This window comes from Saimiri boliviensis, chromosome 7 (genome assembly GCF_048565385.1).
Source record: "Saimiri boliviensis isolate mSaiBol1 chromosome 7, mSaiBol1.pri, whole genome shotgun sequence".
NCBI classification, from domain to species: Eukaryota; Metazoa; Chordata; class Mammalia; order Primates; family Cebidae; genus Saimiri; species Saimiri boliviensis.
Window position 1 is genome coordinate 8,304,916 of NC_133455.1, and position 23,132 is coordinate 8,328,047.

A 23,132-nucleotide genomic window follows, 5' to 3' on the forward strand; every position below is an offset into this window, starting at 1 on the left:
AGTTCGCGCGGTGGCAGAGCTAGGACGTGACCCCAGGCTGCCTGACTCCCCCGCAGCTGCTCTGCGTCGTGTGGATTGCGCAGGTGCCACCTGCGGCCCTCCCCTGCCCCGTGGGTACACTGGGCGCTGCTGCAGCCAGCCTGCATCTCTTGGCAGGGCCATGCCAGCTGTGGGGCAGCCTCCGTGTGCCATGTAGGGCCCTCAGGCATGCAGCAACTGCTCGGGGCAGTGTGGCATGGTCGGGACGTGGGACATCTGCTTCTTGCCTCTCTGAAGCCAGACTGGTGACCCCCTGGCCGCCTCTGGGTTGGGGGGATGGCGGAGGCAGGGCTCTGCCTTGTGGATTACACGGGCTGATGAGGGACGGGCGGGGCCAAAAAGCAAGCACTATTTTGCAAGACGAAGAAAACGCTGCCTGTTAAATAACACAGGGTGGGGAGGTGGGGTGACTCAGGCTCGGGGGACTCATTTTGGGTAGAGAGTTCCACGGTAGCTTCTGAGGAGGTGGCATCTGAGCTGGGCCCTGGATGCTAAGGGGGCACCCGCTGTGTCACGGAAGGGGACGAGGGAACAGCAGGCGCGGAGGCGCTGGCCGCCATGTTTCAGCATGCTGATTGAGGCTCCGTGCCTTGGTTTCCCACTGTGTAATGGCTGGAGCAGAGCGGGGGGTGGGGGGACAGGAGGGCTTCCCTGGATCCGAGGCTGTTTTACAGTCCTGTGGGGCTGGGCCGTTTGCACGGTTAAGGCGGAAGTCAGGTTGAATGACTTGGGATTTTCCTTTGTTTTCTTGCTCCGCAGTTAATTTATATGTACTGGGCACATGGCGTTTCCAGACCCGCGTAGGTCACTGGGATGAGAACGATGCAGAAGGTGGACATCGCCTGCGCCTTCGAGTTTAGGGTCCAGAGGGAGAGTGTCGGTTAAACAAGCCCGTGCCACCTAGGGTGGTGAGGGTCGTGAGGACGAGGTTCAGGCACACACTTGGGTGAAGCAAGAGCTGAATTAGTCTAACATCAGGCCAGGTGTCCTGGGACAAGTCATTCAAGGGGAGACCTGAGGGCGATGAGTTAGGGAAAGTTACTTCGGGCTCCTGAGTTGTGGCAGAGACACACTCAAGCTGAGTTAGGCCATGAGGAGGAGGTAGTGGGTGCTCAGCGTGGCCAGGGTAGGACATGTTCAGGCATGGCTCGATCCAGGTGCTCAAACAATGCCCCTGGGAGCTGGCTCCGCCTCAGCTGTGCCTCCTTCTATGTGGGCCTTGTTCTCAGACAGAATCATGCCACCAGCCCAGCTAGCCAAGGAGACGGAGAGTCACCTGGCATCCCAGGAGGGGCGCTCCTTTCTCTTGTTTGAGTGACGTCTTTAACACTTGTTCCACTGTTTGCGACAGCAAGAGGAGGTGGCCAAACCAAAGTAGGGGTGAGGGGAGGTCCCCACCTCAGACACAGGGAGGAGAGGAGCAAGTGAGTCAGGGCGGGCCGGAAGGGAGGGGTGGGGAGTGCGGCTCTCCGGCATGCTAGGTATTTTGATGGTTTTCCAAGTGAAGCTGGAAATCTGGATTTTATAAGGAATGGCCCAGTTTTTAAAAACCAGTGTATGGGCCAGAACAAGTTTCCTTCATGGCCGCAACTGGCTGTCACCATTTTATGGCCTCTTCTTAGCGGTGACTTTTAAAGTATTTTGTCCCTGCTGTGATCTGGGTAGAATGTCCCATGGGCTGTACCAGAAGGTCTCAAGTCTTGGGAAGTCACGTGTGACGCCACTGGAGATGCCATTTCTGAAAGTCAAGGCCGCAGTTCCTCAGAGAACAGTACTGCGTCTCCAGTGGGGGCTGACCCTCTCAGAGGCAGTAAGCCCAGTGGTTAGTGTCATAGTCGCGGGTATCACACTTGCTGGGTTCAAATACTGACACTGACACTTCCCAGCCCCGTCCCCTTGGGCAAGTCACTTCACTGCCCTTTGCCTCAGTTTACCAGCATGTGCTAATAGAATGGGTATAACAACACCCCATAGGATTGCTGTAAGGCAAGCCTGTCCAGCCTGTGGCTGGGGATGGTTTTAAATGCAGCCCAACACAAATTTGTAAACTTTCTGAAAACGTGAGGTGGTTTTGCATTTTTTTTTTTTTTTTTTTTTTTTTTTAGTCTAGCATGCCAGTTAGCCGCAATCCCCACCCCTCCCTTTTACCTGCACTGACTCCCTCCTTTCCTCCCTGTGTCTGAGTCGGGTTGGTCCCCAGTGGAGCGAAAGCCTGGACACGCGGTTGTCACGCACCATGTAGGCTCCAAGAAGCCCGTGAACCCCGGTGCACTGAAGCGCGGGCGGTGTTGGCTGTGTGAGTTGTCCGTCCCGGGTCGGGTCCCTGGGTCCAGCCTGCTGGCCCGGAGCATTCCTGGGGGCTACTCTTTGCTCTGCCGCTGCCCCTGCTGCCGGTTTGTGGGTTCCCAGGGGCCCCAGAACAGGCAGCCACCTGCCCCCTGCCCCAGCCGTCCTTGCCAGTTGCTGGGTGCCCGTGGTACCCTGGCGTGCCGGGTGGTGCTGCAGTTGGAAGTGAGTCTTGAGTGAGTAATTAAGTCTGCCAGCTGCCAGCTCACAGCTGCTGCAGGGCAAGGGGGGCGGCGCCTTTCAGAAATGAAAACACCACCCAGAAAAACAGCCCTGGCGTGCCGCTGGCTTCCCTTAGCCAACGTGGTCAGGGCTGCGTTTCGATGTTTTTGTGGAGAAGAATCCTGGGCCTGGATGGGAAAATAGGATGCATTTTGGTCTGGGGAGTGTCTTTATTTGGGGGCAGAGGTGATGGCCCGTGTCTGGCCTCGCCATCCAGGACGCCCCTTTCCACAAGCTGCCCCGCAGTGGCTCTTGGCACCTGCCGCAGCAAAGGGGATCGGGTTCCTTGGGGTCCGTCTTCAACAGGCTCAGGCCGGGAGAGGGTGGCTGTGGGGCCTCGGTTCTGTCTCCAGCTCTGTCGGCTCTAGGGGCCTGGGGTCCTCCTGGAGATGCCCGGAGCTCTCCTCTGCAGCTTCCAGCCACTTCCCCGGAACTAACGGGAAAGGAGAGGGCCCCGGAGGTGTTTCCGGGCATGTGATCGCTGCCACTTTGAGGTCTTGGTTTTGGTAGTGAGTTGAGTCGTGGCCCCGAAACAGGTCCACGTGGAAACCGTGAATATGACCTTGGCCTTACTTGGACCATGAGTCTTTGCAGATGTGACTTAGGTAAGGGTCTTGCTGAGATCATCCTGGAAAAGGATGGGCCCTAAGTCCAGAGACCAGTTTCTAGGAGGACACACAGCGGAGGAGCCACGTGAACACAGAAGGAGTGCCCAGAGGCCCTGGGACCTGGAAGACACAGAGAAGGCCCCTACGGAGTATTTGGAGGGCGAGCGGCCCCGGTTACACCCTGAGCTGGGACTTCCGGCCTCCAGACCTGTGAGAGGACAGACATGTCGCTGTTTTCAGCCACCCAATTTGTAATGATTTGTGACAGCAGCCACAGGAAATGAATACAGTTGTGAATTTTATTTTAATCATGCATATAGTTTAAAATTAAAATGTGAAACGTAACTTTGTCTAGTCCGTTGCCGTATTTCCAGTGCTCAGGCTCGGTAGATGCTGCTTGAACGTCTGGCAGCTCCAGACCTGGGTAAGGAACTCCTGCCGGCTGGCAGGTGGACACAGCCTCCAGAAGGTAAACTGCTGGAGTAGCATACACTCAACACCACCATCTTTTTATTCATTTATTTATTTGAGACGGAGTCTTGCTCTGTCGCCCAGACTGGAGTGCAGTGGCATGACCTTGGCTCACTGCAACCTCTGCCTCCTGGTTCAGGGAATTCTCTTACCTCAGCCTCCCGATGAGCGGGGATTACAGGTGTGCAGCACCACACCTGACCGAACTTTGTATTTTTAGTAGAGATGGGGTTTTTGCCATGTTAGACAGGCTGGTCTTGAACTCCTGGCCTCAAGCGATCCAGGTGCCTGGGCCTACCGAAGTGCTGGGGCTATAGGTGTGAGCTACTGCACCCGGCCTATTTACTACTAATAGGTGAAATTCACATCACATGTAATTTACCGTTTTAAAGTGAACAATTCATGGGTTTTTAGTGCAATCACAATGTTGTGCACCCACCGCCCCATCCAAAAAATGTTCTCATCACCCCAAAAGGAAACCCACACCCCTCAGGAGCCGCTCCACGTTGCTGCCTCCTGCAGCCCCTGGCAGCCACCAGTCTGCGCTCTGCCACTGTGGACTTACCTATTTTGGGTGTTTCTCATGAACGGAATCATACACTGTGGGTTTTGGCTTCTTTGACTCCGCACGGTTTGTTTGAGGTTGATCCGTGTTGAATGGATCATTCCTTTATACAGCGGAATTATATTTCATTGTGTGGCACACATCAATAGAGCTGTTTGATATCTAGTGGCTTTTCATAGGAGGAAACTGAGGCTGCCCAGGTCACAGAGCCCTGGGGCCGGGGATGGAGGAGGAGGAGGAGGAGGAGGAGGAGGAAGAGGAGCAGGAGCAGCAGAGAGCCGGACATCTCTGGCTCAGGGTGCTCTTTCTCCTGCCCCACCCTGCTTCACCCTCTTCTCTGTGCTTGGGGAGGAAGCGAGTGTGGGGTCTCCTCCAGCTGGGGCTGGAGGCGGGACTGTAGCTGCGGCCGTGGGTCTGGATCTGGTCCTCAAAGTTCTGGCTCCCCCGCCTCCTCCCAGCCCCCACCCCGGGCCCCACACATGTAGTTTCTGTTGACTAGGGTCCCAAGAGAGGCAGCAGGCGGAAGCTCCCCCATTTGCCAGCCGAGCCTTCTGATGCCTGGAGAGGCTGGGGGCGTTGCCTGGGGCCACCCAGCCTAGGGTTCCCCTGCCCCTCTCTGGACCCCCTTTGGCCCATCATCCCCGCCCCCGTGGCCTTTGGCGAATCATGTCCTGGGGGGGGGGGTCTTCACAGATCTTTCCCACCCTCAAAGCTCCGCTCAGCAGACGGGTTCCAGGAAGTGGCCTGTCAGCAGATTTTGGCCAGGGGATGCTTTTCCAAAGTATGGAGGGGTGGTCGCCGTTGGCGGCTGGAGAGATGGGGCGTTCTTTTGCTGAGCAGATGACCGGAGGCTGGCTTATTCTGAATCTGAGCGTGGTTTTGGCTTTGGCCACAGGCTCTGCCTGGGGGCTGCTGCCTGTGCTTGTTTCTGGTGTTTGATGATTTGTGGTCTTCATTAAGTCAGTCAACAAACGATTTGCGGCCCAGCATCCGATGGGGAAGCCCCAAGAAGCAGAACGAGTGGCCGTGAAGTGACCTGTCCCAGGGCCCAACCTGCCCGGAAGGCACATCACTCTCAGGGGAGCGGGAGGAGTCACCCGGATTCCAGCGCCAGCCTTTGGCGCAGGTCTGGATGCAGGTCTGGCTCCAAAACAAACAAAATGGAACAAAAGGAGCGGGGAGGCGTGACCGGGCGGCTCTCGGGCCCCGCTTCCCGGTGCTGTTCGCATGGGGCCCGTTTGGCCCGCTCCTGGGTTGCAGGGTCCTGCCTGGCACGGCGAGGGTCTAGGCAGGAATATGGTGCCGGATCCTTGGGCTAAAAATATGCCCACGCCTTCCTGTGCCTCAGTCTCCCTACCTTTAAAAGAAGGCTTAAGAGTAACAGAATCCCACCTTTGGCTTTGGGGCAGGTCTCTGGAAAGCCCCCTGGGGGTGTTTCCCTGGGAAGGCTGGAGGGCAGGCGAGCTGTTCAAATGAGGCGTCTGGGTTCCCGGCCTCAGCAGCCAGGACACTCATCTCTTAGGGGCCAGTCTGGGTCCCCTGCCAGTCCAGTCCACGGGTCCTCGTCACAGGCACATCTGGTCTTTGTCCTAAAACCCTTCTGTGGCTCCTTGTGGCTGAATGACCACGTGGATGGTGGAGACAAGCCAGGCTCGCCCGGTTCAAGTCCCAGCTCAGCCACCAGCTGCTGACCTTGGGCAAGCCACTCACCCTCTCTGGGCCTGCCTCCTGCTCTGTCTGTGTCTGGTGGCTCAGGGGCATGCCTGCCTTTGCAGCGGTGAAGCGAGGCCAGCTGGTGAACCAGAGGACCCGCATAGCACAGCGCTGGGCCCACTGTGGGAGCTGCTGGGCCCTGTGTGTGTGGCTGCTGTCATTGTTATTAACACTGTTCCTCTCAAGAGGCTCTTGAGACTGAAAAGGTGACAGTGTAACTGTTGGGGCTGGAGGCCAGGCCCAGCGTCCATCTGACCTGCTTCCCTCCGTCCCTGTTAGCTCCCTGACCTCATCGCCACACTCCCCCGCCTCACCCCTGCACTCTGGCCACGCCAGCCTTCTCTCTGCTTTGACAACACACCTGGCGTGGTCCAGGCTCCAGACCTCCAGTTCTGCCATGCTCCTGCGGGGTGCCTTCCCCTCGCCTGCACCCCGGTCCCTTGTCATCATACGGCTGCCGCCGGGGACACTTTCTTGGGCCCAACTCTTGGCTGCTGGGGCAGGGGAGTGAATTGGAGACTCTGGGGGAGGCTCTGCCTCCTGGGAGCTTCGGTAGCTTCACTGGGAGAAGATTCACTGCCCCTTCTCCGGATGGAAGTTGACACCCAGAGCAGCTCAGACTTGCCTCTGAGTCACACAGCTAATTGCAGCCAAGGTTCAGACTCCTGGCTGACTACCAAGCCATCATTGTTGGCCTCTGTGTGTGTGTGTGTGTGTGTGTGTGTGTGTGTGTGTGTGTGTGTGTGTATCTGGCCCTGTCTTTTTCTAGGCCTGTCACCGAGATGACCCTAGATCAGAATGCCAGCATGAGGGGGTCACACTTTCTTTTCCTAGGATTAAAAGAAGGACAGAAATACTTGCAAGGCAGAGCCTGCCCCTCTGGCCATCTGGCCCTCAGGACAGGGGACAGGGGACAGGGGAGGGACGGGCTGGGGCCTGGGTTCCCAGCCAGGGCGCCGGAGCCGCGCTGCGGGGAGGAGGTGCGGTGCCACCGGGCCGGTCTGGGCTGGGAGGACGCGGGTTTAAGGGGGAGAAGCGGGGCTGGAACTCGGTTCGCCTGCCGGCAAGCGGAGAGTGAAGAGGTTTTTCTAGCCGTGCTATAAAAAGGCCTCACAGTGTTTCAGCTCCCGAGTGTCGGCTGGAAGCCCGCCAGGGTTACCATGGCGATGAGGAATTATTACTTACTGCCAAGGCTGGGAGAAAAAGCTCGTACTTTTGGCTTCCGCACAAGAGGAGTGGACTTATGTAATTCCCTGTGTTTATAGGCCCGGAGTGGCAGAGGTGAGAAGGGATCGCTGGAGGCCCGACGTCTCGATCGCAGGCCAGCTGTGGGGTCAGGCGGCCCTGCAGTCGTCCCTGGTGGGCCTTGGCCTGCCCGGGTTTGGGGGGCATCGGGCTGGAAGCCTGGGGGTCCTGGCCTGGCCGCTGCAGGGCCTCCCCGGCCGGGGTGGGAGCCGTAGTCTCGCGGGAAGGTGAGGCTGCCCTCTGGGGCCGCCCCTCTGCGGGTGTCATCCTGGGGGAAGGATGGGTCTGATGTTGGCGGCCGTGCGCCTCCTGGAAGCCGGTGGCGCTGCCTGTGTGTGTGGACTCCGCTGGCCCGCTGGCTGGCACTTTCTCTTTTTCTTTTTCTTTTTTTTTCTTGTGGGAGAGTTACTTCGAGTTGTGTTTGCAGCTGACGTGAGCGAGGCTGGTCATGTGCTCGGGTAAGAGAAGTCGTCGGGCTTGGCGTGGGCAGGGAGGCGGGGTGTGGCCAGGTCACCCCGGCCGGGGGAGGTGGGTGCAGACCCGGGTGGGGGCCGTGGCCTGCTGGCTCTGTGCGGGGGGCACCGGGGGGGGGCCGGGGAATTCATCTGGAAAGAGCCCCAGTTCTGTCTCTGGAGGTGGTGGCCGGGGCGGGGGGCTGGGTGCCGCCGGTCGGCTGGCAGAGCGGCTGGAGCCTCCTGTGGCGGGGCAGTGTCGTTGGACCTGAGCTCAGCGGGACGGTGGGCAGCGCCGTCTTATCGGGCAAAGTTGCCGAAGTCACAGGAAAGAGCGCGCTCCCAGGCGCTGGCCGGGCGGCGGGGGAGGCTTCTTGGCCGGCCCTCGTGGGAGGGACCCGGGTGGGCACGGCGCTTCTCTCCCCAGCCTCGGTGCACACCCGGCGGGTGCCCCTGCGGGGGAGTTGGGCGAGCCGTGGGGGCTCAGGGGGCTTCTGTTTCCGGAGTTGACTTCAGGAGGGTGTGCGACGTGGGTGCTCCCCAGCTCGGGCCTTGGGCTCCGGGTTGGGCTGGGGCAGGGGAGAGCCAGGTGCAGGCAGCAGTGCAGCCCGGCCCGGCGCCCGGCTCCCCACCGAGGTGGCGCTTGGCTCGCTGCCCGTGTCTGGTTTGAAATCAGCGCCACCGGCCCAGGCTTGCCCAGGGACTTGGCAGCGAGGAGCCGGGATAAACACTGGAAAGTTGGAAGGGCCTCCCGAGCTCACAAGGAGCCTTTAGTTGCAAGCTGGGAGGGATGAGGGAGTGATTTGTCCTGAGCCTGGGTGCGCGGAGGCCATGGCGAGGTGGCGGGAACGGCTCCTGGAGACCTCCAAGCTCAGGCTGGGGAGAGGAGGTGGCTGGGCTTCCGGGCGCTGTTGCTGCTTTGCCGCGGACCTGGGTGTGAGTCCTGGCTCCGTCCTTTCTGTGCTGTGTGACCTTGGGCTTGTCGTCTCCCCTTTGCAGACCTCAGTTTCCTCGTCTGTAAAATGGGGCAACGGTGGGGTCCACACAAGCATGGGGCTGACGGGAGAAGGAGCTGCAGTTCTGGGGGGCACTCGGGACAGACTGCCTGGGTTCCTGTCCTGGTTGGACACTTACTGGCTGTGTGACCTTGGGCAAGTCACTTCCTGTCTCTCTCCCACGCCAAGGGCAGCATGGCTTTGGGGAGTGAATGGACCTGCCTCCGGCTTACCATAGGCTCACAGTCGGTAACTGGCTGGCGCTGGAGCTCTTTTCTCGATGATGACAATCACAGCACCTGGACCGAGGGTTGGGAGTCCCGGGGGATGTCTGCACCTCAGGGCCACGGTGTTTGTGAAGTTGCAGTGGCTGGACTGAGGCTCCAGTCCTGGCTCTATCCCTCAAGGGTGGTGTGACCTTGGGCGAGTCCCGGAATCCCACGGGTCCTCGGTTTCCTTGTCCTTTACTGCAGTGGTGGCACTGCAGCCTGCTGGCGTCTCGGGGGACTCTGGAGGGGTCCGAGCTGCGCTTACCCGGCTGGACCTCCTCAAGTGTAACCACAGGGTTCACGGTTGGACTTAAGTTCGAGTTTCATCCATTTTTCTTTTCTTCTCTGCAGAGAGCTCTCCTGTTTTATAGAAACCCAGGCCCAGATAATGGGGTGTGGGCCCGGTGGGTGCTCCCCAGGCTCTGTCTTCGTTTGGGCCTGGGCTGGGATTCCCAGGACCCCCCTCACGTCTGCCTGACTGCCCCATCTTCCTTTCAGCCTGAGCTCCTCTGTGCCAGCGCTGGGCCAGGCACCCTCCACAGTGCCTGGTGTGGCCTGGGGGCCAGAGCGGGAGGGCCAGTTCTCCTGCGAAACGTGGCAGCCGTCCTGTGTTTGTAAGTGACACCGGATGCTGGGCCGGTGGCTGGCTCAGGGCCTCCCCTGTTGGGCCAGCAGGAGCCAGCGGGGAGTTCCCCAGGCATCCAGGCCCCCCAAGCCAGCTGCCACTGTCTCATTGTCGTGGGACCTCTCCTAGAACCTCCAGAATGGGCTCCAAAGGTGAGGGGTGCTCATATGTGTCCCCTTGCCACCCCCAAGGCCTGGTGTCTACTTGAGTTGGCCACAGAGCTGTGTCTTGGCTGCCCTGGACCTTTCCCAGAGTCCTCAGGGACGTGATTATCCTACCCAGTGGGGAAGAGTCCTGGCTGAGGGTCAGAATAGAGGTCAGGACAGGGGCCTTGGTGACGGGGCAGCTAGGCACGGACCAGGAGCCATCGCTGGAGTCTGCATGTGATGAGAACACACAGAACTAAATACACAGGTACTCACATGCACATACGGTCACACTGGCATGCACACATCCACATGCACACACACACACTCATGCACACGTGCACATGTACACTCACTCTCACATGCATCCTCACACACTCATGGACATGCACACACAGAGTCCTGCACGTGTGCACATGTACACCCACGCTCGTGTGCATCCTCACACACATGGACATGCACGCACACAGCCCTGCACACGTGCGCCCACACACAGGCACACACACACTCATGGACATGCACACGCACACAGCCCTGCACACGTGCACATGTACACTCACAGGCACACACACACACTCATGGACATGCACACACAGAGTCCTGCACACGTGCGCCCACACAGGCACACACACACTCATGGACATGCACACATAGAGTCCTGCACACATGCACACGTACACTCAATGCTCGTGTGCATTCTCACACATGGACATGCACACACAGCCCTGCACACGTGCGCCCACACAGGCACACACACACACTCATGGACATGCACACACACAGTCCTGCACACGTGCACATGTACACTCAATGCTCGTGTGCATCCTCACACACATGGACATGCACGCACACAGCCCTGCACAACGTGCGCCCACACACAGGCACACACACACTCATGGACATGCACACACACAGCCCTGCACACTGCGCCCACACACTCACAGGCACACTCACATGTGCAAGTGAGCGCACCGGACGCCGCTGTGGTCCGCATGCAGCCGGCCGTGTCCAGGCTGCCTCCCTGGTTGTGCTACGGACAATGACTCGTGGCTGCCTCAGGATGCTGTTCTTGGGGGAAGCTGGGTGAAGGGCGCACAGGATCCTGGGATCTCCAGATTTTCTTGGTTTTCTTTTTTGAGACCGAGTCTTGCTCTGTCACCCAGGTTGGAGTGCAGCGCAGGGGTGCAAGCTCCGCCTCCTAGGTTCCGGCAATTCTCCTGCCACAGCCTCCCAAGTTGATAGGACTACAGGCACGTGCCACCAAGCCCAGCTCATGTTTGGATTTTTAGTAGAGATGGGGTTTCGCCGTGTTGGTCTGGCTGGTCTCAAACTCCTGACCTCAAGTGATCCGCCAGCCTTGGCCTCCCAGAGTGCTAGGATTATAGGCGCGAGCCACTGTGCCCGGCCTTGAGATATTATTTCTTCCAATTGCATGTGAATCGACAATTATCTCAAAATAAAAAGTTCAGAAAAGACAGGGTGGGCTCAGGAGCCTGGCTACCTGCCCTGGGCTCAGGCTTGAATCAGTCTCTTTGGAGCCGTGTGCATTTGAGCCAGTCCCTCTCAGCCTCCGTTTCCTCATCTGTAAAATGAGGACAATGTTTAGTACCTCGTGGGGCGCCTGGGGCTTAAAGGAAGAGACACGTGCTCAGTGCTGCGGAGGCGCTGGTGGTCTCGGGGGCTGCGTGGAGGTGGAGGTCGTCCATTGCTGCGGCTGTGATGGAGGACATGATTGCTGCGGTGTGGCCACGCTTCCTACTTCATCCACCATGGGAAGAGAGGCGCTTCCCCACTGTTCAGATGAGGAAGCCGAGGCTCGTGCGGTCAGGCTGCCCATCCGAAGCCACAGGTGTTGCCAGGGCTGGAGCTGGGGCCAGCACGCAGGTGCTTGAAGGCTCTTTGGGTGGGTGGCTGTGGGGAGGTCACTTAGGCTCTCTGAGCTGCTGTCCCCTCCTCCTTCTTGCCCCTTGTGGGTTGGGCTAGGGGGCGGGGACAGGGGGCAGGGCCGATGACCTCGGGCTTTTCCCCCCTCGCCCCTCAGCTGACCTTCTCCGAGGCTTCCTCGGCACCCCGGAAGCGGGGCCTCAGGCGACTGTGGGCCCTCAACATCCCAGGAAGCCCCAGCGGGACTTGCTTTATGCCTAAGGACGCCGGGGGGTGCGGGTCTGTCCCTGCATGGGCGACAGCTGCGCCCACATCTCCCCGAGCACTTTAACTTCCTGCTTGTCCTCTGCCTGCATTCTTTCCTCCTTCAAGGGCTGGAAGCAGCTCCCAAGGCCGAACTGGGTAACCCTGGCGGTCACCCCAGAGAAATGTGTTTTAGTTCAACCTGAGCCGATCCTCAGGTGGAGACTTGCCCCAGGACTCCTGAAAGATGGTTCGCCAGGAAGCGGGCCTGTCACTGGGCTTGGTGCCTTGGACATCCCGGGGGTCCGGTCGGGGTGTGCAGTGTGCCTCAGGGTCACAGAGGGCTCCAGAGTGTCCCAGGCTGGGGGACACGTGGTACCTGCAGGGCCTGGGTGGGGGGCTCCCACGGCTGAGCTGTCATAAGGGCGTTCCTGTCATCACAGTGGCTTGGGTTAGGCTGGCGTCTCGCAGGCACTGAGGCACTGGCTGTAGCTTAGGGTCAGAGGGTGGGGGCAGGATGGGGTTTGGGGGCATCCAGCCCCAGGAGCCTCCTCTTTGCTGTTCTCGGGCCCCAATCATGCGCCTGCCTCAGGACCTTTGCACTGGCTAGAACCTCTTTTCATCGTTGTTCTTTTTTTGAGACAAAATCTCACTCTTTCACCCAGGCTGGAATGCAGAGCCCCGGCCACCTTTCCTTCAGGGTCAAGCGATTCTCCTGCCTCCTGAGTAGCTGGGACTACGGGCACCCACCACCATACCTGACTAATTTTTGTATTTTGAGTAGACGCGGGATTTTGCCATGTTGGCCAGGCTGTTCTCAAACTCCTGACCTCAAGTGATCCTCCCGCCTCGGCCTCCCACCGTGCCGGGATTACAGGCCTGAGCCGCCATGTCTGGCCTGCTGTAACCTCTTTCAGGAACACCTTTCTGAGCCCTTCGGCCGTCCTGACTTAGGCCTCTGCACTGGTGCCCCCGAGAGCGGCCTGATGTCGCGCAATGACTCCCTGTGACACCTTCACTGCTGCTCCTAACCGTCGCCACCGGGGTCTGCGGTGTGCCCCTCACCCCGTGCCTACCTCGTTTCAGGCTGTTTGGACTGGGGCACGCGCAGACGACAGCTGCGTTGCTCACGGTCTGGAGGCTGGATGGCCAGGACTGTCGCTGGCAAGTTCGCCGTTACCGGGGACGAGGGCCCGCTTCCTGGTTCGTAGATGGCGGCTTCTCCCAGGAAGAAGGCAGGACGGTATCCGGGGCCTCTTGGATAAAAAGGAGGGGCACTGACCCCACTCATGACAGCTCTAGCCTGGTGACCTCATCCCCTCCCGGAGGCCCCGCCCTGTGACATCGTCCTGGGGTGACTGGGTCTCTACAGACAGACACACATTCACACTCCAGCAGCCCTTCATCCAGGACTTGGCTCGTCTTGTCACCGCTGTGTCCCCAGCCCTGGGCATGTAGCAGGCGCTCAGGAGACAGGTGTGCCTGACTCGGTGTCCCCCACGGGGCCTCAGCCTGTCCCCTCCCCGTAAATGGGGCCTCTCTGGGGCAGGAGGCGCTGCTTCCTTCCTCTAGCCGCACCCTCCAGGGCTCTGGCTGGGGAGACGCAGGCCCTGCAGGCTGGATTTCCCACACAGCCCATTTCTTTCCTCCCAGAAAGTTCTGCAGCACGGGACTGGGCATGCGTCTTGGGGACAATTTGGAAAACCGGGAAAAGTTCTTGCCCTTTTTCTCTGACTGGGGTACCCACCGAGCGTCTCCAGAGAGCCTCCCCCTCCCTTCATGAGAAGGAACGCAGGGGTGCTGTAGGCATGGGGTGTGTGTGTGGGGGGTGCCAGCAGCCTCAGCCTTGCGTGTTGGGGACCCAGGCGAGGTGAGTGTGGCACACACCTGAGTTCATTGTGTCCTCATAGCCTTTTAAAGCGGGCACGGATCACCCTCTCCTGATAAGGCACAGAGAGGGCAGGCAGCTTGCTCAAAGACACAGAGCGGCAGGCCGGCAGTATTAGCAAGTGAATGGCATTTCCGAGGCCATCGCGTCTTTGCTCAGGGTCATGCCTGGCATGTTGAGGGGATGATCCTGATCCATCTCCAGAAGACCCTCTGATTGTCTCCGGGGCAGGTCCCGTTTTCTGGGGATCTGGCTCAGACCTGGGAGGGCCCGTTTCCCAGACTGAGAGAATGCCTCATTTTGCCCACAATTCTGGGCGGTTGGGGGTCGGTTTCCAGTTTGGCTTAGAATTGAGAGGGCAGGAGGGGCACCCCCGCGTCGAGGAACTGCCCCCTGCCTCTGAGTCGGCCATTTGCATGACAATGAGCCCTTTGTTCCTGGGGCCAGCCTCCTTCCCAGGCTAATAACATAATTCCCGGCCTGTGATGTCATAATGGCCCTTTCTGTGGCTGGGGTCAGAGGCTGGGTGGGCAGCTGTGTGGGCCGGGCCAGGCCTGGTAATAACCGGAGGAGGCGGTGGTTGCCAGGGGCCTGTGTGTCAAGCTGTCTCCTTCCAGGGAGAGTGGCAGGAGGCGGGATCTGCTCCCCTGCGGACACCGGAGTCCATCGAGGCCCAGGAAGCCCTCCCCGGCCCCGCCGTTTGTCTAGACCCTCCACGAGCCGCTTCAAGCCTCCTGTTGGCCTGCGGAGTGGGGGTGACTCACTGCCAGCTTGGCCCTTGGCCGAGAGGTGTGGGCATGGGCGTCAGAGTCCCCTGCTTCCTGTAAATGTGAGGGAGGCCCATGCCCAGCGGCTACTGTGTTGGGGCCAGGTTCACACTGGGAAAGCCAGGTTCAAACCTTGGCCCCGCTCCGTCCCGTGGGCAACAGCTAACTCCCCGTGCCTCCGTTTCCCCCTCGGCTTTAATGGGCTTCCGCTGGGGCCTGGACTCAGAGCTGGGCAGGTCGTGAGCTTTCGGGGAACGGGCAATGTCAGAAAAGGCGGGGGCTGGTGGAGTGGGCTGAGTGGTGGCCCGAGAGAGGTCGTCGTCGCCCTGTCAGAGGGAGAGCGTCTTCGACAAAAGGTCTTTGCAGATGTGCTCTGAGATGAGCCCCGAATCCAGAGACCAGTGTCCTTAGAAGAGGCAGGCGAGGGGAGAGCAGGACGAGAGGGATCCAGGAGGGCCAAGGCAGGGATGCAGCCACGAGCCAAGGAGTGCCGGAGCCTCCGGCAGCTGGAAGAGGCAGGAAGGAGCCTCCGGCGTTGCCCCTGGAGGGAGTGGGGCTCGCCGACGCCGTGACTTTGGACTGCCGGCCTCTGGAACTGCTAGAGAGTGAATCGCTGCTGTTGGCCGGGCACGGTGCCCCCCGCCTGTAGTCCCAGCCCCTGGGGAGGCCGAGGTGGGCGCATCACCTGAGCCCAGGGTTTCAAGATCAGCCTGGGCAACATGGCGAGACCCTGTCTCTACAAAGTGCAAAAGTCAGCGGGACGTGCTGCTGGCACGCCTGTGGTCCCAGGCTGAGGCAGGAGGATCCACGGAGCCTCGGGGGGTCGAGGCTGCTGTGAGTCATGACTGTGCCGCTGCCCTCCAGCCTGGGCCACAGAGCGAGACTCCGTCCAAAAATCCTAACAAGATAAAAACAAATAAATCACCGCTGTTTGAGCGGCCTGGTTTGTGGTCAGCTTTATGGCAACCCTGGGGAAAGAGCGCAGCTGGTGACCCCGTCTCTGGAGGTGGGGGACTGGCCCTCGGCGGTGGGTGGTAGTTCCCCGCTCCCAGCCTGAGGGCGCAGGACAAGTTTGGGTGGTTGAGAGCCCCTTTGTTCCTAGGGGCGCAGGAAGCCCCACCGGGGAGTCTGGACCTTCCAGGGAGGAGGGCTTGCTTGAACCTGCGTTTCTTGCTGAGAGCCAGACCCGCGAAGCCCTGGACCACAGTTGTCGCCCACCATTCACTGTCCCGCCTCAGGCAGCCCGGCTAGGGGCCAGGACCCAGAGGCAAGAGGCTCTCAGCTCCTACCCGGCCTTCTCCCCAGGCCCGGACAGCTTTTCCCCACCCGTCTGGTGACTCCGGAAGAACCTGGGTGGCTCTCATCCCCAAGCAAGCCCCGGGTTTGCCAGGTACCCTTGACAAATGGAGGAACCAGGCCCAGAGAAGCCAGGCTACTTGGCGGAGGCCACACAGCACCCTAGTGGCGGTGATGGCCTCACAGTCTCGCCACGGGCACTGGGGCTCCCAGGAGTGGGGATCACAGTTCTCAGCCACATGGAGGCCTGGAGTGCAGCCCGTGTGGACCTGAGGTCGTTACCTGATACTTGGGACACTCGGCTGCCTTTGATGGACCCGGCCGGTGCAGGGGGCCCCCCCAAGTCTGTGCTCCCGGCCTCGGTCTGTTTGCAGACTGGTGTTTGAGCTTCTGCTCTGAGCACGTTCGTGCATTCAGCAAGCGTTTATTGAGCACCTGCCGTGTGCAGTGCGCGGGGACTCTGGGGACACAAAGGTGTGACTCTCACTTCGTGGATCTTGTGTATGGGGCTGTGGGGGGAGAGGAGGTGAATGAGGCAGCAAGGGTTGGAGTCCAGGTTCCGGGTCCTGCTGAGGGCGGTGAGGATGCAGCCTTTCCTCTCCTCCTCGGCCCGGGGTGGGCGGCGTGCAGCAGGCTCTCGGGAGGACGTGGAGATGCCCACAGCCTGTCTGCGGTGGCCCGTGGTCACCTCTGGCTGGCAGAACCTGGCCTGGTCTCGTGAGCAGGGACAAGGGCTGGGAGGCCTGCCAGGTCTGGCTCCGGCCTGGTGGGAGAGTCTCCTCCAGCCTGAGCAGGGGGCATGGGGACGCTGGTGACGGGGTCCCAGGACACAGTGGGTGAGCTGGATGCAGGAGGCGCGTCACCTGGGTTTGCATCCAGGCCGTGCCCTTGCCAGCTGTGTGGCTTTGGGCAAGTTGCTTAGCCTCTCTGTGCTGCAGCCTGTCCACCTGTAGAAGGTGATGGTAACAGAACCCCTCACTCACGGGGGCGCTGTGATGGGAGGAAGTGGGGCCGGTGAGGGCTGTGCTGGGGCTGTGAAGTGTCCCCTCCCTCAGCTGCTCAGGGTGGCAGCCTGGAAGATGGAAGTGGCGTTTGCTCGACTCCCCGCTGCCCTGCCCGTGCCTGTGCAAAGAGCCTCAGTCTTTCGCCTGGGAAATGGGAGCTGTAACAAGCACCCGGCTTCACGAAGTTGGGAGAGGCTGAGGTGGGTGCGTCGGTGCCTGTGGGGTGGGGACCCGGTCGCCACCTGCTCCATGTTGAAGCCCTGGCCGCCCCCGAGGCCTGCAGCAGCCGCTCGTTTTACAACCCAGGAAGCTGCAGCTCCGGCAGGGATGGGCCCAGGACATGCGCGTGGGGACGCCCGTGGCCCGTGTGCTCCTGGCTGCAGACGATGCCTCCTTTTTCTGGCCTGGCGGGGGCAGCCCGGGCTTGCTCAGCCTGGCCCGGCTTTACCAGCACGTTGGGTCCTGAGGTCGGCGAGCACACATTCCCTCTGAGAGAGAGCGTGACGTTCCTCCGGAAACCGAGGTCCGGAGGCTCGGGTGACTGCGGGGGGCGGCTGTGTGTGTGTCGGGGGGTGCCTGCTCTGAGAAGTGACCCGGATCAGAGCTGCGCTTTGCTGGGCAGCCTTCATTGCAAAGCTGCCGCCTGCTCCTTCACCCATGAGAGCCACTGACAGCTCAGGAAGGGACTGGGAGCCGCCCACTCTCCCGCCAGGGTGACACAGGACAGGCCTCTCCCAGGCTTCTGCGTGGTCCCTTCCCCCTATATGGAGTCTGGCCTAGGTCTCCCATGTCATTTCTCTGGCCTCCTCTTGGCTGGCTTTGGACCCATCCCCACCTACATGGATGAGGCACCTAGTGGGTGAAGGAGATCTGATTCCAGGGAGAGCCTATCTGAGAGTCTGCGTTTTAGGAGGGTTGCTGTCTTAGCCCTCTTGGTTGCAATGGACAGACTTCCTCTGCCTCCTGCATTTAGCACAAATAGTTCAAGTAACTAAAAAACCTCAGGGAGGCTTCAGGCATAGCTGGATCCAGGTGCTCCCCATTTGCAGTCGCTAGTAGCCTGAGACTAATAATTGCAGTTCAGCAGCCCCAGTGGCAGGACAGCTTCCTGTTCCCAATATTCCAGCAAATCTGATGGGAATGAGTTTTACTGGCTCAACTTGAGAGTTAAGCTCCACCCCCTTCACCGAAGCCAGTGCCACTTTGGCTGGAGGGCAGGGTCAGCCTCCCTGAGACCCCAGGACTGAGGGGCCGGAGGGCGTGGTTGCCCAGGGAAATTGGGGTGTGGTGTGCATAGAGTGGGGGCCGGGTGGGCAGAGTCACTGTGCTGGAGATGGGGCCAGGTCAGGGTCTCTGCCCAGCGCTGCCTTTCGTGGCCAGTGTGTGTCCCATTCCTGTGGAGGGGGTGGTACCGATGAGTCACTGGGTTTCGTTCCTGTTATAGTTAATAGTTGGGGGGCCTCTTGGGTCCCCCCTCCAAACCATTGCTGGCGCTCTGCCTGCTGTCCCCACATCACCCCGCTTCGGCTCCCCAGCCTCCCCTCACCCTCTCTTGTGGCTTCCAGTGACCACGTCATAAGCCACAGGTCACGTCCTGGCAGCCCCTGAGCTGCATTTGGGTGTCAGACTGATTTATCGCGCTGGTTTTATAGTCCGTGTTTTTTAGAAATAGCGGGAGATGGCTCAAAATGGGGCTTCTTGGCTTCGCCGGGAAGGTTTGGACGCTGTGGGCCCCGTGTGTTCCAGCGGGGTCTGGAACATCAGGAACGTTTCGGGGCACATTCCTGAGCCTCTGCTCAGCACTGGCTGGGACTGAGCTGTGGTCATCCCCTTCTGCGGGCCCCTCTCCGCGGTGCAGGGCCTGCCCGGCCCGGTCCCGGGCTCCAGCAGGGTCCTGGGTGTCCGCCACTCTCCTCTCACCTTTTGTCCCTGCCCTTATGGTGGGACCCTCTCCCCTGGAGTCTTGTTCATCCTCTCTCCAGAAACTGGTCATCCCATCCCAGGCAGGCCATCGCCACTCCCAGGCGCTGAAGCGTTTGTTCACTGTCTGAGCTCCGGCTGCAGGGGCGGCAGGACGTTGTGGGTTCTTGATCACTGTCCGGTCATCAGACACTTACTGATCAGCGCCCCTGGGGTAACTGAAGGGCCCAGACGTGTCTGCTTCTGAGCACTTGACAGAGTCGACGTAAGTGGATTCTTCCTGCTTGGCCTGGGAGCCCAGGTGGTGGTGGGATCCTCCCAGCCAGGCCCTTGGTGGTCCAGCCTGTCACTCGTCGGGGGCTGGCAGGGGCTGGGGAGGCCCGAGGGGGCCCTTGTTGAGTGGGTGGGCTCCCTCGACCCGGACGCTGCTGCTGGCGCGGCTATTCTTAGCAGAGAAACATTTGTCCTCGTTCACATATGGTGGATGCCTCTGGGGAACTGCCCTGAAATACTAGGGGTGACCCCATAAATTCCTCAGGAAGCCACCCTCGAGGGCCTTCGTGCGTGGAGGAGAAGCGGGAGGAGGCGTTTCCGGCAGCTGCGCAGCTGTGGATGCGTTTGCCAGATGTTGGAGGCAGGGAAGTCGGTGGGAAACGCAGGGAGGCCGCCTTCACACTCGGGATCTGGGCACGGGCATGGGCGGGTGGGACAGAGACAGGGGCTCTGGGCCTGGCCTCGGGTTTTGGGGTCCAGGGGCCCCTCTGAAGCAGCCAGCCCTTCCCTGGGCTCGGGCCCTTTTCATTGTCCCTTGAGGCCACCTGGGTTGGAGGCAGCTGGCGAGGGGAGAGCTCAGCTGATCAGGTACTTCTGAGGGATCAGAGGTGCAAGTTGCTGCCCGGTGGGGCCAGCCATGCCCCGTGACCGTCATGGAGTCCTGAGGTGAGGTGGACGCACGCTGCACTAGGCTCTGAGGGCCTACTGAGTGCCGGAGCCGCAGGCACACCTTGCCTTTCATGGGGCCACCTGAGGCTTTGGGGCCATCACAGAACAATACAAGCACGGCTGAGAGCCCTTGACTAGCAATCAGGGAGGCCTCCCCGGAGGAGGTGTTTGTTTTAATTTTAAATTGTGGTAGATACATATAACGTGAAATTTACCTTCAGCCCTTATTAAGTAGATAATTCAGTAGTGTTAAGAATATCCATATTGTTTAGCGACCAATCTCCAGCACTTTCCATTTGGCAAAAGGGAATCACTATATCCATTAAACAGTAACTCCTCCTTCCCCAGCCCCTGGCACCAAGCATCCTCCTTTCTGTCTCTGTGAATTCAGTGACTCCAGCCACCTCCCACAAGTAGAATCACGCAGCGTTTGTCCTTTCGTGGCTGGCTTCTGTCACTCAGCCTCATGTGTTGGGAGCTGTGTTTCTTGTAGTTCAGGGTGGTCAGTTCATTCCTGGCCACGCAGCAAAACGTGGACTCAAGACCCCAAATCCCTCAACATCCTTTAGAAACCCAGGGTCGTGCCGCCTCTCCAGGTACCGACCAGGAGCCCAGCCCCAGCTCAGCCCCCCAGCTTCCCCAGCCCCACTCCGGCATCAGCTCCCCCAGCCCCGCTCTGGCATGGGCTCCCTCTCTCCTGCGTCACAGCCCCAGGGGCAGGGGGTTAAGTGGTTTGCCCAGGTTACACAGCTGGTGCCAGCCCCCCCTCCCCACCGCCCAGACACCAGCCTCCTCTCTGCCTCCCAGCTTCCCTCTGCAGAGAAGATTGCTGTTGGAAGTCCAGATGGAGGAGCTGGGTCTCATGGAAAACACCTCCCTCCCGGGGCGCCCAAAACTTAATGAGGAAGAGGCTGCAGACCCTGGCGTCACGTTTGTGAAATACCCAAGGGGGAGGGGCCGATCTCTGCGCTGGGCTTCTGGGGTGGAGCCCCGGGGATCTGGGTGCACGGAGGGTTCCGCGTGCTGTGGTTTATCTCCCTCTCTTCCTTTTGAAATTAAATGGAAACAAAACAAAACCAAAGCTGCGGAGGAGGAAGCGGTTCTGAGCAGACCCTGCCGGGGCGGGGGAGCAGGGCCGAGCTGGCCGCCGCCCAGCGGACACAAACGCTCCAATTAAATTGGAAACAGTAACGGCCTTCTCGGAGGCGCTGACCAAGCCACTTCCTTTCTGTGCACCGAGGGCGGGCGCCTGGGCTGGCAGGGCCGTGGGGAGGGCCCGGGTTTGGGCTCCAGTGTCTTGACCCTGTGGCCTTGGGCAAGTCGGTTCACCTCTCCGAGCCTCAGCTTTCCGATCCGTCCAATGGGGCGAATTGTGTTTGATGAGGGGAACCGAAGCCTTTGCTGCATCGGTGTTGGCTGAGAGAAATGTGGAATGGAGGTGAGGCCTGCCGAGCCCAGGGTGAAGGGGTGGAGGGATGGGGAAGCGGGGGGGCTTGAAGCAGCATGTGGGGATGACAGGCTTCCCCAGGGGCCAAGGAGCCTCTCTAGGGGAGGGGAGAGATGGGCAGACGCTGGCGGTGGGTTTCGCACCTGGCCCGTTTTCCCCTGGCAGCAGGTACAGGATGTGGCAGTCAGGAGACAGGAATGGCGGGCTGGGGCATTTGGACTCCCTTGAGCGTCACAGACTCCTCCCAGCCTCAGTTTGCCTATCTGCAAGGCGAGGGTAGCCATGGTGACCGGCTTGCTTAGCATCATCATCATCACCTCACTCCTTCCCCCGAGTGGCCAGCGTGGCACAGGGCAGTGGCAGCCACCCTCTCCTTCTGGGCCTTCTTCCACGGGCCGAGAACCGCACGCAGCTTTGCGTAGCTCTTTTTCCAGGGAATCTTTCCAAGTGAAGCTCGGAGGGGTCAGGACCTCGGCCAAGGTCACACAGCTGCGGAAGTGGCGGACTGGGGATTTGGAATTGCTCAGCGCCTGGGAGCCCTCCGGAGTGGCAGCGTGTCCGCAGGAGGTGGCTCGCTGGAGAGGGCACCGGCTCGCTTCAGTGACCGAGGGACCGTGACTCAGCCCACAGCCACCATAGCTCCCCGTGGCTGAAACTGCTGAGGAGGAGCCCTGTCTGGTGGGGGAGGCAGCAGGTAAACAGGTGGCTGTGGCACAGGGGCCGGGTCCACGGGAGCGGCAGGGGAGTGGCCGGGTCCACGGGAGCAGCATGGCACCGGGGGACCCATTGGGGTCAGGGGAAGGTTCCAAGGAGGTGACGGCAGAGGTGGGAGCTGAAGACAAACCGAACCAGCCTCATTGAGTCTCATCAGCCAGGCAGGGCATATCAACAAAGGTAGCTGACCAGGAGGGGATGTGGCAAATAGGGGAAGGCAAGCCCATCTGGCACCCACTTCCAGCTGGCCGTGGCTGGAACCTCAGTTTCCCCCGTCAAACGATTTTGTGGTAAAATACATAGGAAAGGTACCATTTCAGCCACGCTAAAGTGAACAAGGAGTTGGCATTTAGGACATTCACAAGGTTGTGTGACCGGCACCCCTGTCTAATTCCAGAACACTTTCATCCTCCCAGAAGGAAACCCCGGACCCATTAAACTGTCAGCCCCCACTCCTCCCTCCCTCGACCCTTGGCAGCCGGGTCTTCCTTCTGTCCCGGGAACGCGCCCCTCCTGTGACATAGACGGAATCCTACAGGACGTGGGGCTTTGCGTGTGCACGGCCTTCGAGGCTTATCCGTGCTGGGGCTGGGTCAGCGCTCACCTCTGCCCGGCTGAGTCCTAGTCCGTTACGGACGGGCTGCGTTTGTTTAACCTGTTTGGCCGCAGATGGACATGGGGTCGTTTCTGCTTTCCGATTCGTATAAATAGAGCTGCTGTGGGTATTCTGAGTCTGAGCCTTTCTGTTTGTTTTGTCACCTGTTTTCAGTTCCTTGGGGTTGTGTAGCTAGGGGTGGCATTGCTGGGTCATGGGGTAATTCTGGGTTTAACCTAGTGACTCTTTTCCACAGTGGCAGTCCCCCACCCCGCACAGTGTGGGCAGCTGTCACTCAGAGAAGCCAGGCATTGTGAATTTCCTGTGGGAAATCCCGCTTTACAAGAGCTGGTCTCTGGGGCTTAGCTGAGCTGACCCCTGGGTAGGGAAGCAAGTCCCAGGAAACGGCTCAGAGGGAGCAAGTCTGGGACCCGACGAGAGCGTCTGGGCCCCGAGAAGACCCCAGCTTTCTGGCCATAGACTGGCCCAGGCAGCGCTGGCCTGTACACCCAGCCAGGCTCGGGGAGGAGGGTTCCGAGGCTGGAGTCCTCTCAGTCTTTCTCCTTAAACCCAGCTCGGGGAAGGTAGGCTGGTTTGTGCTGGAAAAGGAGTGCTGCCAGGTGGGAGTGGAGAGCCTCCCATGCTGAGTCTGGGTTTGGGACTAGAGGCAGTTTTCCCTAGGGTCCTCCGTACTCAGCAGGCTAGGGCTTGGGGAGCAGTTGTGTGGGTTTAGGAG

At 60.1% G+C, this 23,132-nt stretch overlaps 1 protein-coding gene across 32 annotated transcripts in view; it reads left to right on the forward strand.

Moving 5' to 3' along the window:
- Positions 1-23,132, forward strand: part of NCOR2 (nuclear receptor corepressor 2) — a 243,319-nt gene that overhangs the window by 43,036 nt on the left and 177,151 nt on the right. The window contains exon 1 of one of the 32 annotated variants that reach the window (XM_074402039.1): positions 7,000-7,667. The exons of the other annotated variants lie outside the window; for them this stretch is intronic. The gene's annotated coding sequence lies outside the window, so the exon portion shown is untranslated. Of the gene's footprint in view, positions 1-6,999; positions 7,668-23,132 lie in introns of those variants that run through there. 32 annotated transcript variants of the gene reach the window in all.